The sequence below is a fragment of the Tachyglossus aculeatus genome, chromosome 3 (assembly GCF_015852505.1).
Source record: "Tachyglossus aculeatus isolate mTacAcu1 chromosome 3, mTacAcu1.pri, whole genome shotgun sequence".
Lineage (NCBI taxonomy): Eukaryota > Metazoa > Chordata > Mammalia > Monotremata > Tachyglossidae > Tachyglossus > Tachyglossus aculeatus.
Window position 1 is genome coordinate 100,677,204 of NC_052068.1, and position 13,226 is coordinate 100,690,429.

A 13,226-nucleotide genomic window follows, 5' to 3' on the forward strand; every position below is an offset into this window, starting at 1 on the left:
CAGTGACTGGCATAGTAAGCCATCAGCTTTGGATCTACCTCAGTGCCTGGCTCAGATCAAGTGCCTAACAAATACCAGTGAAAACTAAAAATAAAAAGGAAAGGGGCAGAGAACCGGTGAAAGTAACTGCAAAGCCCAGTTTCTGGCTTCTCAGAAGGGGAAAGCACTGCCTATCCAAGTGTGCAGTTGATTCCTCGCTAACCACCGGATTCCATCGAATGCCCTTAGGCATTTCGCTTCCCCGAATCACAGGTGAGCCGGACATTGTCTCTAAGGGAAGATCTAAATGATGACACTCTGTCCCCACACACCCCGCCAGGGTCAGGGCAAGATGTCTTCTATGAGCAGAAGACAATGGACTGTCATTGGCCTGGAAGCAGCTGGAAGTAATGCTCGACCAGCAGCAGAGTGGAAAGGCTGGGGGGAAATGCCCATGGCTGCTGCTGCTCGCCCTTCTGGGTCAGGGCAACTGAGTCCACCGAGGCCGAAGGCACCGACCCAGGGGATGCCCAGGCGGCTCTCAACCCCTACTTGGCTGCTCGGTGGCCTCTGAAGGGAAGGGAGACAGGGGAATAGCCCGGGCGGAAGACCGTTTGGCTGGGGAACGCACGGGCCGGGCCGGCCCCTTAAGGCCCTGAACAGCTGGACCGATCATCCCACAGGAGGAAATTCACAAGAACCCTAGGCTGAGGGCTTCCATAGTGTCAGAGATCTCACTGCCTCTGGGTTGAGGGTTTAACAGAAGCAGGATCCTTTGTGCTCAGTGTTTCTCTGTATGAGAAACTGAATATTGTGGTTTGTTATTATTATTCATACTACTACTACTACTACTACTACTACTACTACTACTGCTACTACTACTACTACTACTACTACTACTACTACTACTACTACTAGTGATAATAATAATGGTATTTGTTAAGTGCTTACTATGTGCCAGGCACTGTACTAGGCACTGGGGTAGAAACAAGATCATCTGGTTCAATTCCTGTCCCATGTGGGGCTCACAGACTCGATCCCCATTTTACAGATGAGGTAACTAAGGTCCAGAGAAGTGAAGTGACCTGTCCAAGGTCACACAGCAGGCAAGTGGAGGACCTGGGATTTGAACCCATGGCCTTCTGATCCCCAGGCCCATGTTCCATCCACTAGGCCTTGAGGGTTGTTTGGTCTGTAAAGCTGAGTCATGAGCTGCCCCCGAGCATCCACCGTCCCTGTCCCTAATTGACTCTATTGGGAAGAAACGGTTTCCGATCCAATGCCACCTTCACCAGCCTTTTCCCTTTGGGATCTTGCCTTTGTGCAGTGTACTCATGATCATTATGATATCTGTTAAGCAATTATTTAGCACCAAGTGCTCTACCGGGCACTGGGGTAGGTAGTACTCATGGCATAATCAGATGGAAATCCAATCTCCAGCAGTAAGTCAGTCCATCATATCTATTGAGCGCTTACTGTTTGCAGAGAACTGTATTAAGCACTTGGGAGAGGACAGCATAATAACAGACACATTTCCTGCCCACAGCACATTCCCTGCCCACAGCGAACTTACAGTTGAGAAGGGAAGACAAACAGTAAAAGAAATAAATAAATGATTGATATGGACAAAAGTCCTGCGGGACTGAAAGGGGAGGGTGGGAGGGATGAATAAAGGAAGTAAGTCAGGGTGACGCAGATGGGAGTGGAAGAAGAGGAAAGGAGGGCTTAGAAAGGAAAGTCTTCTGTCCTTATGGGACTCCAAGTCTAAGAGGAAGAAGGAAAATTCAAATTTTCCCCCGTAGTAACTGAGGCATTTCGTATGTGCTTACTATAGATTGTGAGCCACCCAAGGCATAGGAACTGTGACTAGTTCCCATCCACTAGTTCTCCTCTCTCAGTGTTTAATAATAATAATGATAATAATGATGGCATTTATTAAGTGTTTACTATGTGCAAAGCACTGGGGAGGTTACAAGGTGATCAGGTTGTCCCACGGGGGGCTCACTGTCTTAATCCCCATTTTACAGATGAGGTAATTCAGGCCCAGAGAAGTGAACCGACTTGCCCAAAGTCGCACAGCTGACAATTAGCGGAGCCGGGATTTGAACCCATTACCTCTGACTCCAAAGGCCGTACTCCTTCCACTGAGCCACGCTGCTTCTCTTAGTTTAGTTTAGTGTTTAGTTCAGTGCTCTACACAAAGTAAGCACTTAACTAATTCCATTATTATTATCACTACCGTGTGCCAAGCACTGTGATAAGTGCTGGGATAGATAATGAACAGCCAGATCAGATATGGTCCCTGCCCATGTTGGACTCAAAGTCTAAGAGGGAGGGAGAACAGGTTTGTTTTTTTATGGTATTTGTTAAGTGCTTACTATGTGCCAGGTGCTGAACAAAGCTTGGGGTAGATACAAGGCAATCAGGTTGGACGCAGTCCCTGTCCCACGGAGGACTCACAGTCTCAATCCCCATTTTACAGATGGGGTAACCGAGGCACAGAGAAGTCAAATGATTTGCCCAAGGTCACACAGCAGACACGTGGCATAGCCAGGTTTGGAACCCATGACCTTCAGACTCCCAGTCTGCTACAGACCCAAAGTCTCTCTTACTCAGATGAATCAGGCCTTTCTGTTTCTGGCAGTCCTGAGAGGGATGGGGGTAGGTGCCTTGCCGGTTAGCCGGGAGTGACCAGCTCAAGATGAGCTTCCCAGCCAAATGTGGACCTTTCTGGGGTGAAATTGCATGCTCTCAAGGATGTGGGAAAGGACGGTTTCCGTGCAGGCCCTGTGGGGTTCTGGGAGGATCAGGGGAAATTCCCAGAGAGCCGAGTGCCCTACCCTGAACTTCTCTCAGGATAATAATAATAATAATAATAATGATAATAATAATGATAATAATAATGATGGTACGTCTTCAGCATTTAACTATGCGACAAACACTGTTCTAAGCGCTGGAGTAGACACAAGTTAAGTAAGTTGGGTCCAGTCCCAGTCCCACATGGGGCTCACACTCTTAATCTACATTTCCCAGATGAGGGAACAGAGGCCCAGAGAAGTGAAGCAACTTGCCCAAGGTCCCACAGCAGACATGTGGTGGAGTCGGGATTAAAACCCAGGTCCCTTCTCATTTCCAGGCCTGGGTTCTGGCTGTCCGGACCCCCGGAAGACCTTGGGGAACTGGGGGGGGGGGGGGCAGAAGCTGTGGTGGGGGGAAGAAGGGGGCAGGGTGGGTTGCCCAGCCCGTGCTCCATCTGGTTGGTTCATGAGGAACCCACCTGTGCCTTGCCTGGAGCTTGGCCAGAAAGCTGGCAGGATAGGGGAGCCCGTGAAAGCCAAGGGAGGAGGACGAGAAGGAGGAGAAAGTGAAATCATTGGCCTGGTACGTGAAGGTAGCAGTTGTATTGTTAGGGAGGGCCCCCTTGTCCCACCAAGCCAGAGCCCCTGACCAATGTGGTCGACCCCAAAAGCAGTCCCCTCCCCAGGATGCAGAGCAGTGGGATCGGGGCGGCGGTGGGTGGGAAGGGTGCGGGGGAGAGAAAGGGAGAGAGAGAAGAGAGACAGACAGACACAGAGAGAAGAGATCGATACAGATACAGAGAGAAGAGAGGGAGGCTGAGAAAGAGACAGAGTGAGAGTGTTCCACAGGGTTGTGATTCGGAGAGGCAGAGGGCCCCAGCCCCACCCAGAGCAGAGGGTACGAAACAGGGCAGGGCTCCAGGTACTCTCCCAAGCCACAATACAGTTGCCTTAAACTGTCGAGTTACTTGTCTGCTGTGTGACCTTAGGCAAGTCACTTAACTTCTCTCTGCCTTAGTTAGCTCATCTGCAAAATGGGGATGAAGACTGTGGGCCCTACATGGGACAGCCTGATTATCTTGTATCTACCTTAGCTCCTAGAACAATGCTTGGCCCATAGTTATGTCTTAATAAATGTCTTCATCATCATCATCATCATCATCATCATCATCATCATCATCATCTCCGACCCATAGCAACACCATGGACACATCTCTCCCAGAACGCCCCTCTTCCATCTGCAATCATTCTGGTCGTATATCCCTATAGTTTTCTTCGTAAAAATATGGAAGGGGTTTACCATTGCCGCCTTTTGCACAGTAAACCTGAGTCTCTGCCCTCAACTCTCTCCCATGCCGCTGCTGCCCAGCACAGGTGTTTTGACTTGTAGCAGATTGCTTTCTACTCGCTAGCCACAGCCCAAGCTAGGAATGGAATGGTATGCCTCTGCTTGACTCTCCGTCTGGTAATAGAGACTGGTAGAGTTCTGAAAACCCTTTAGGCGTGACCCTGCGAGAGGTCATAGTACAGTGCTCTCCACGTAATAAGCGCTCAATGACCGACCGATAACAGGAAATGGAAATTCCTCTTGGTTTAAGCCAAACCTCTCTGAGTTGGTTGGCCCAACCATGGGCTCAGAGCCCACGGGCTTCCCACAGACCACAGGGAACATGACACCCCACATGCCACCCCTGGGTCCTGGGCTGCGTTTCATGAGCAAGGGGAGCACTGGTCCCTTAGAGCTGTTTGGGCTGGACTTCCAGAGCATGGCCTAGTGGATAGAACACAGGCCTGGGAGTCAGAAGGTCATGAGTTCTAATCCCGGCTCTGCCACATGTCTGCTGTGGGACCTTGAGCAAATCGCTTCACTTCTCTGTTACTCGGTTCCCTCATCTGTAAAATGGGCATTAGGGCCGTGAGCCCCATGTGGGATGTGGACCGTGTCCAACCTGATTAGCTTGTATCTACCCCAGCACTTAGAACAGTGCTTGGCACACTGTAAGCGCTTAACAGATGCTACGGTTTTTATTATTATTATTAGCATCATCACTATCGTCTTCATAGTTACCTTGGCAGAAAATATGGCAAGAATAAATCTATAGGTTTGAAACACCAGTTACACTTAAATTTGAAATGGACAACTGGAAGGTTTCAAAGACCTCCTAAATGTGAAAGAAGTAGTAGTTAATTTCAATATCCCACTGAAGAATCTACTTGGACTCAGATAGTAGACCGAAGGTAGAATTACAAATCAAAGACAGTTGTAACAAATGAGTGTTGAGGCCATGCATATCGATAACCCGGGAAACCTTTGGGACAAGAAAAGATTGAATCAAACACCGTAGGAAAGATTGAATCAAACTCCATATAGGTCAAGCCATGGCATTCTATAATACATGGAAAATGCCAGTGTAAGAAATACAAAAGAAGCGTGGCCTAATGGATAGAGCCAGAGCCTGGGAGTCAGAAGGACCTGGATTCTAATCCCAGCGCTGCTGCTTGCCCGTTGTGTGAATTTAGGCAAGTCACTTCACCTTTCTGTGCCTCTGTTCTCTCATCTGTAAAATGGGGGTTAAGACTGTGAGTCCCATATTTTTCAGAGTGAAGGGTTCTTTGTAGAGACATTCTTAAATACAAGCACTCACTGTATAAAAGTTCCTCTAGTGAAGACAGATGTGGTCTTTCTTGAGAAAGACATTAAGAGAGGTAATAACAGGAATAAACACTTCTGATATGCCAAGCACTTTTCTGAGTACTAGGAAGGACTACACAGGTGGAAATGACCTCATTCCCATTGAAACACTGGTTGATAATTGCGAAGTTCACCAATGATGTGATTTTGGTGAGCTTGCTAGTAGGGAACCAGGTTTCAGTGAGAAATAAGAGAATGAGGACTAATCTTCCTCTGTAGCATGAGGGTTAAGACTAAGAGCACTATTATGGAAGGGGTCTGTGTCCAACCCGATTACCTTGTGACTACCACACCCATTAGTACAGTGCTTGGCACGCACTGGTCTGCCGTGTACCTTGGGCAAGTCACTCCACTTCTCTGTGCCCCAGTCCCCTAATCTGTAAAATTGGGATTGAGACTGTGAGCCCCATGTGGGACAGGGACTGTGTCCAACCTGACCAGCTTGTATCTGCCCCAGTGCTTCATACGGTGCCTTGCACATAGTAAGCGCTAAACAAATACTACCTAAAAATCGCTGCTGCTCCTCCTCATCCTCCTATTAACCCCCATTCCCAGTGCTCACTACTCTGCTGAGACAACAGCAGCACAAACCCTGGTGAGATGCTGGTGTTGGCAGCAACAGAGAGTTTCTGTCACCTGCTCTCAGAGTTAGTGAGCCAGGAAGCGTCTGCTGGAGAAATCCATCATTGCTTCTATTGAGCACTTAGTGCGTGCAGCAAGCGCACTGTACAAATAACTGGGGAGAGGTCAGTGTAAACAGAGTTGGTAGACCTGCCCATAATGACCTTACAGTCTCTAGAGGGGTAGATAGTAATATAGACAAATTGCAGATATGGACATAAGTGTGTGGGGCTGAGGGATCCATAAAGGGTTGGCAAAGGTGAAACAGAAGAGAGCGGGAGAAGAGGAAATGACATGAGAATTAGAAGAGTTTCACGCTGGAGGGTGGGGAAAGGAGGTCGGGGGTTGAATCTTTGGTCCGGGCCTTATTGCCGAGCAATCCATCCATGAGGTCGACAGGAAGATGGAAATGAATCCCTCTTTAACATCTCAATCCCCATTTTACAGATGAGGGAACTGGAGCACAGAGAAATGAAGTGACTCGTAGCTCAGTGGAAAGAGCAAGGGCTTGGGAGTCCGAGGTCATGGATTCTAATCCCGACTCCGCCACTTGTCGGCTGTGTGACCTTGGGCAAGCCACTTAACTTCTCGGTGCCTCAGTTACCTCATCTGTAAAATGGGGATTGGGATTGTGAGCCCCGCGTGGGACAACCTGACCACCTTGTATCCCACCAGCGCTTAGAACAGTGCTTTGCACATAGTAAGAGCTTTACAAATACCATCATCATCATCATCATCATTATTTGTGGACATATTGCTGGCGGTCGCTACACAGAGCGCACGTGAGCTCCTGCCTTCAAGGAGTTTTTGATCCAGCAGGAGAGGCCAACCCTCGAGTAATGTACAACTGGGAGCAGGAGAGCCGGGAGACCAGAAGCAGCTGTCTGGATCGGATCTGCACACAAGATCTCCTGGGAACAGGCAGGTAAGAAGTGGCAGCCACAGAGGAAGTTGGGACTGTCAGAAGGCAGAGAATACATTTTGGAGTTTACTTCTTCAGAGGTTTGGGCTCAGTACCACACAGACAAGGTCTGCCTGACCTCTCCAATGTGCCGGGGTTAAGGCTTGGTTGTAGTTTTTTAAAAAATAAATGGTATTTGTAAAACACATACCATGGGCTAGACACTGTCCTGAGCCCTGGGTTAGGTGCAAGTACATCAGGCGGTAATTCCACGGAATTTCCTACATTCCACGGAAACTGCCCTCTCAAAGGACACCAATGACCTTCTGCTTGCCAAATCCAACGGCTCATACTCTGTCCTAATCCTCCTCGACCTCTCAGCTGCCTTCGACACTGTGGACCACCCCCTTCTCCTCAACACGCTATCTGACCTTGGCTTCACAGACTCCGTCCTCTCCTGGTTCTCCTCTTATCTCTCCGGTCGTTCATTCTCAGTCTCTTTTGCAGGCTCCTCTTCCCCCTCCCATCCCCTTACTGTGGGGGTTCCCCAAGGTTCAGTGCTTGGTCCCTTTCTGTTCTCGATCTACACGCACTCCCTTGGTGACCACATTCGCTCCCATGGTTTCAACTATCATCTCTACGCTGATGACACCCAGATCTACATCTCTGCCCCTGCTTTCTCCCCATCTCTCCAGGCTCGCATCTCCTTCTGCCTTCAGGACATCTCCATCTGGATGTCTGCCCGCCACCTAAAACTCAACATGTCCAAGACTGAACTCCTTGTCTTCCCTCCCAAACCCTGCCCTCTCCCTGACTTTCCCATCTCTGTTGACGGCACTACCATCCTTCCCGTCTCACAAGCCCGCAACCTTGGTGTCATCCTCGATTCCGCTCTCTCATTCACCCCTCACATCCAAGCCGTCACCAAAACCTGCCGGTCTCAGCTCCGCAACATTGCCAAGTTCCGCCCTTTCCTCTCCATCCATACCGCCACCCTGCTCGTTCAAGCTCTCATCCTATCCCGTCTGGACTACTGCATCAGCCTTCTCTCTGATCTCCCATCCTCGTGTCTCTCCCCAGTTCAATCCATACTTCATGCTGCTGCCCGGATTGTCTTTGTCCAGAGGCTCTCTGGGCATGTTATTCCCCTCCTCAAAAATCTCCCGTGGCTACCAATCAATCTGCGTATCAGGCAAAAACTCCTCACCCTCGGGTTCTAGGCTCTCCATCACCTCGCCCCCTCCTACCTCACCTCCCTTCTCTCCTTCTACAGCGCACCCCGCACCCTCCACTCCTCTGCCGCTAATCTCCTCACCGTACCTCGTTCTCGCCTGTCCCGCCATCGACCCCCGGCCCACGTCATCCGCCGCGCCTGGAATGCCCTCCCTCTGCCCATCCGCCAAGCTAGCTCTCTTCCTCCCTTCAAGGCCCTCCTGAGAGCTCACCTACTCCAGGAGGCCTTCCCAGACTGAGCCCCTTCCTTCCTCTCCCCCTCGTCCCCCTCTCCATCCCCCCATCTTACCTCCTTCCCTTCCCCACAGCACCTGTATATATGCATATATGTTTGTACATATTTATTACTCTACTTATTTATTTATTTATTTATTTTACTTATGCATATCTATTCTATTTATTTTATTAGTATGTTTGGTTTTGTTCTCTGCCTTCCCCTTTTAGACTGTGAGCCCACTGTTGGGTAGGGACTGTCTCTATATGTTGCCAACTTGTACTTCCCAAGCGCTTAGTACAGTGCTCTGCATACAGTAAGCGCTCAATAAATACGATTGATGATGATCAGGCGGTACACACTCCATTTCCCACATGAGGCTTGCAGGCTTAATCCCCATTTCACAGATGAAGTAAGTGAGGCACAAAGAAGTGCCTTGTCCAAAGTCACTCAGCAGACAAGTGACATGCCAGGGTTAGAACTCAGGTCATCTGACTCCCAGACCCATGCTTGATCCATGAAGTTAGAGATTCAGGCCAGCGAGCTCTGTTCTGAAAGCCTCCGCTCCCGTCCTCTCTCCCCCACCTCCTACCCTTCCCCTCTCCGTTGACTTGATCTTAGCTAGAAATCCACACAGCCCTGTCATGAGCCCATCACAGAGGGATTGTCTCTCCCTTTAGTTTCAGCCCTTAATGTATGATCCCTTCCCTGGGGATTGTCTCCCCTTCAATTCAGGTGCTCAGGGTAGGACCCTGTCGAAGGGGAATTGTCTCCCCTTCAGTTTGAGGGGCTCAGAAACAAGTTCAAAGGTGAAACTGAGGTAGAACAGTGTATCCCATGCTTAGCCTAATTAAAAGGTGAGTCGATGCCTACAGATACTCACACATACACAGTTATGGCAACAAATCAATACCAATCTGATTGGCTTCCCTGAGTTTCTGGAAAATAGTCCCACGTCAGAGAAGTTTCAAGGAAGCCAGAGGTAGGATGTAAGCAAAAGGTCGGTGGTGAGATAGATGCGATCGAGGTACAGTGAGAAGGTTAGCACCAGAGGAGCCAAGCATGCAGACTGGGTTATATATAGTAGGAGATCAGTGAAGTGAGGTAGGAGGAGGCAAGGTAATTAAGTGGCTTAAAGTGAATGGTGAGGAGTTTTTGCCATAGTCACCGGGAAGCTTGACCCAGCCCCTGTTCTGCTATGAGTGGCAGCCACCTCAATACTCTTCTTCCCCTCTCTTACACACACACACACACGCACGCACGCACGCACACACACCCCCCATCCTTCCTTTTGGGGGAGCAATACAGCCCACTCAATAATGGGGTAAATCTGGGAGTAGTGTAAAAATACATCGAGCAGCAGCTTTGGAGAGATTCCCCAGGCCCCTGGAACCAGAGCCATCCACTGTTCTGAGAGTGGCAGCCTGTCCCCTGGTGGCACCAATCGTTATTCTGGGAGGCCGTGCCTCTCTATCACTCCTGGTGACAGCGGGCTTGTTCAGCGAAGCTGTGCCTGGGGGCAGTGTAGTATAGAATAGTATGGTACAGCAGGAGGCTTGGTCTGGGTGGCTGCTCCTCTCTACTGCCCCAAGGTGGTAGTAGGGCATGGTTCTGTGAGGCTATGACTCCCTATGACCCTCCAGTGACATGATCCTTTTTATTTTCTCCTCTGTATTTTTGAAGCACTTAGTATGTGCCAGGCACTAAACTAAGCACTGGGATAGAGATGAGCTCATCAGGTTGGACACAGTCCAGGTTTCACGTGGGGCTCACGATCATAATCTCCATTTTAAAACTAAAGGGGAGTTGCAGCATGGCCTAGTGGAAAGAGCACAGACCTGGAGGTCAGAGGACGCGGGTGTTAATTACGGCTCCGCAATATGTCTGCTTGGTGACCTTGGCCATGTAACTTCAGTTCCCTGCGTCTCAGTTACCTCATCTGTAAAATGGAGATGAAGACTGTGGGCCCCATGTGGGACGGGGACTGTGTCTGGGCTGATTACCTGGCTCTACCCCAGTGCTTATGACAGTGATTGGAACATAGTAAGCATTTAACAAATACCTCAATTACCATCATCGTCATCATCATTACTATTCTTATTTTAGAGATGAGGTAACTGAGACTCAGAGAAGTGAAATGACTTGCCCAAGGTCACAGCAAACAAGTGGCAGGCCATAGATTAGAAGTCAGGTCCTTCTGACCCTCAGGCCTGCGATCTATCCACTAGGGGGCGCTGCTTCTCTCCCAGATGGTGATTCAGGGAAGCCGCACATCTCTTTTGCCACATGCTGGCACTTTGATCCTCCAGCACCTGCTTACTCCCTGGGCCTTTTTCTCATCTATCTCGCGTTTGGTTGTGGTATTACAGCTGGCAAGGAGCTGATTATCAAACTCTCCAGCCACTTAGGAAAACCGACAATTGAAGCAAACTGGCTTCAGGCAGCCGATTGGATCGTTAGCAAAGACCAGATTTTTGACTGTGGCTGAGAGTTTAAGAACCTCAGTTTGTGGAGCAGGGGATCGATTGACGGTGGGGGACACCGCTGGGTTGAGAGGGGAAGGTGAGGCAGGAGAGCTGTGTGGCACCACGTGAGCCATCGTGCAACTGTATTATAATTATTATTATTCTTTATACAGTAATAATATCCGTGGCTCAGTGGAAAGAGCATGGGCTTTGGAGTCAGAGGTCATGGGCTCAAATCCCGGCTCCGCCAACTGTCAGCTGTGTGACTTTGGGCAAGTCACTTCACTTCTCTGGGCCTCAGTCACCTCATCTGTAAAATAGGGATTAAGACTGTGAGTCCCCCATGGGACAACCTGATCACCTTGTAACCTCCCCAATGCTTTGCACATAGTAAGCGCTTAATAAATGCCATCATCATTATTATTATCATTCTCCTGCCCACAAGAAGATTTGCCTCCAGGAAGAGGCAGACATTAAATGACAGAAAGGGGAAGTAGAGTATAAGGATATTTACATAAGAACTATGGGTTGGGGTGAGTATCAAAGTGTTTATCGTGGTATGTCTATGAATTGGTAATAAAAATGCCAATTTAGAACAGCAGTCTTCAAAGTGAGCCACAGAGGTTGAGCTCTATCTAAAGAAATAAGGTGTCAAGTTTACCTGTCCTTCTCTGGGGAATAGTCCAAGCAAAATCTGTTTTGGTTTTAACATGGTTTTGAAAGATTTATCAAAACCACTTGGCAATGTGGCAAACTGAAAAACATTTTGGCTAGACTGTAAGCTTGTTGTGGGCAGGGAATAGATATTGTACTCTCTCGAGAGCACAGTAAGCCCTCAATAAATAAGATTGATTGATTCATTTCGTAGTCCTTTTCCTTGCAGAGTTAAACAAGAAATGGGCAATGTTCTGTATGGTTCATTTGTCTTTCATTTTTTTTTGATTGAGATCTGTCTGTGAGAGCAAGCCATTGGAGAATGCTTAGAAGAAACAGCGTGGCTTAGTGGATAGGGCCTGGGCCTGAGAGTCAGCAGGACCCAGGTTCTAATCCCGACCATGCCACATGTCTGCCGTGTGACCTTGGGCTGGTCACTTAACTTCTCTGGGCCTCGGCCACCTCATTTGTACAATGGGGATTGAGACTGTGAGCTCCAGGTGCGACAGGAACTGTGTCCACTCTGATTTACTTTTATCCATCTCTTAGTACAGTGCCTGCCATATAGTAAGCACTCTGATCATAATCTTCTCACCTGCCTCCTCACTCAGACTCCCTTCCCCTGTAAATCTATATTACTCCCTCACAGAGATCTCCGCTCTCTTGGCCCCATCCATCTTTCTGAGTGCCTCACACCCCACCTCGCCTCCCTCTCCTCTCTACCCAGTCTTGATGATCAGATTACTGCTCTCAACTCTACCCTATCTACTCAGCGAGACTCACTCACTCCCCTTTCCCTTCGCCACTCTCGTACCACTAACCCACAGACCTGGATCCCTGCCACTGTCTGCCTCCTTCGCTCTTATGCTCGAGCTGCCGAACGCTGCTGGCGAAAGTCTAAACACCATGCCAACCTCGTTCACTTCAGGTTTATCCTTTCCTGCCTTAACTCAGCCCTCTCCTCTGCCAGACAAAACTATTTCTCCTCCCTTATTGACACCCATGCCCATCATCCCCGCCAGCTCTTCCGTACATTCAACTCCCTTCTCAGGCCCCCGGTTCCTCCCCCTCCTCCTTCCCTCACCCCCAACGATCTGGCCTCCTACTTCATTAACAAAATTAAATCCATCAGGTCCGACATCCCCAAAGTCACTCCCCTGCCTTCTCCAACCTCCCGGCTCTCACAACTCTCTGCTACTCTCCCATCCTTCTCAGCAGTATCCTCAGAGGAGCTCTCCTCCCTCCTCTCAAGTGCTACTCCGAGCACCTGTGCTTCTGACCCCATTCCCTCTCATCTCATGAAATATCTCGCTCTGTCCCTTCTCCCCTCCTTAACTTCCAACTTCAACCGCTCACTCTCCACTGGTTCCTTCCCCTCTGCCTTCAAACATGCCCATGTCTCTCCCATCCTAAAAAAACCCTCTCTTGACCCCACATCACCTTATATTTATCGCCCCATATCCCTCCTACCATTCCTTTCCAAACTCCTTGAATGAGTTGTCTACACGCGTTGTCTCGAATTCCTCAACACCAACTCTCTCCTCGACTCCCTCCAGTCTGGCTTCCGTCCCCTACGTTCCACAGAAACTGCCCTCTCAAAGGTCACCAATGTCCTCCTGCTTGCCAAATCCAACGGCTCCTACTCTATCCTAATCCTCCTCGAACTCTC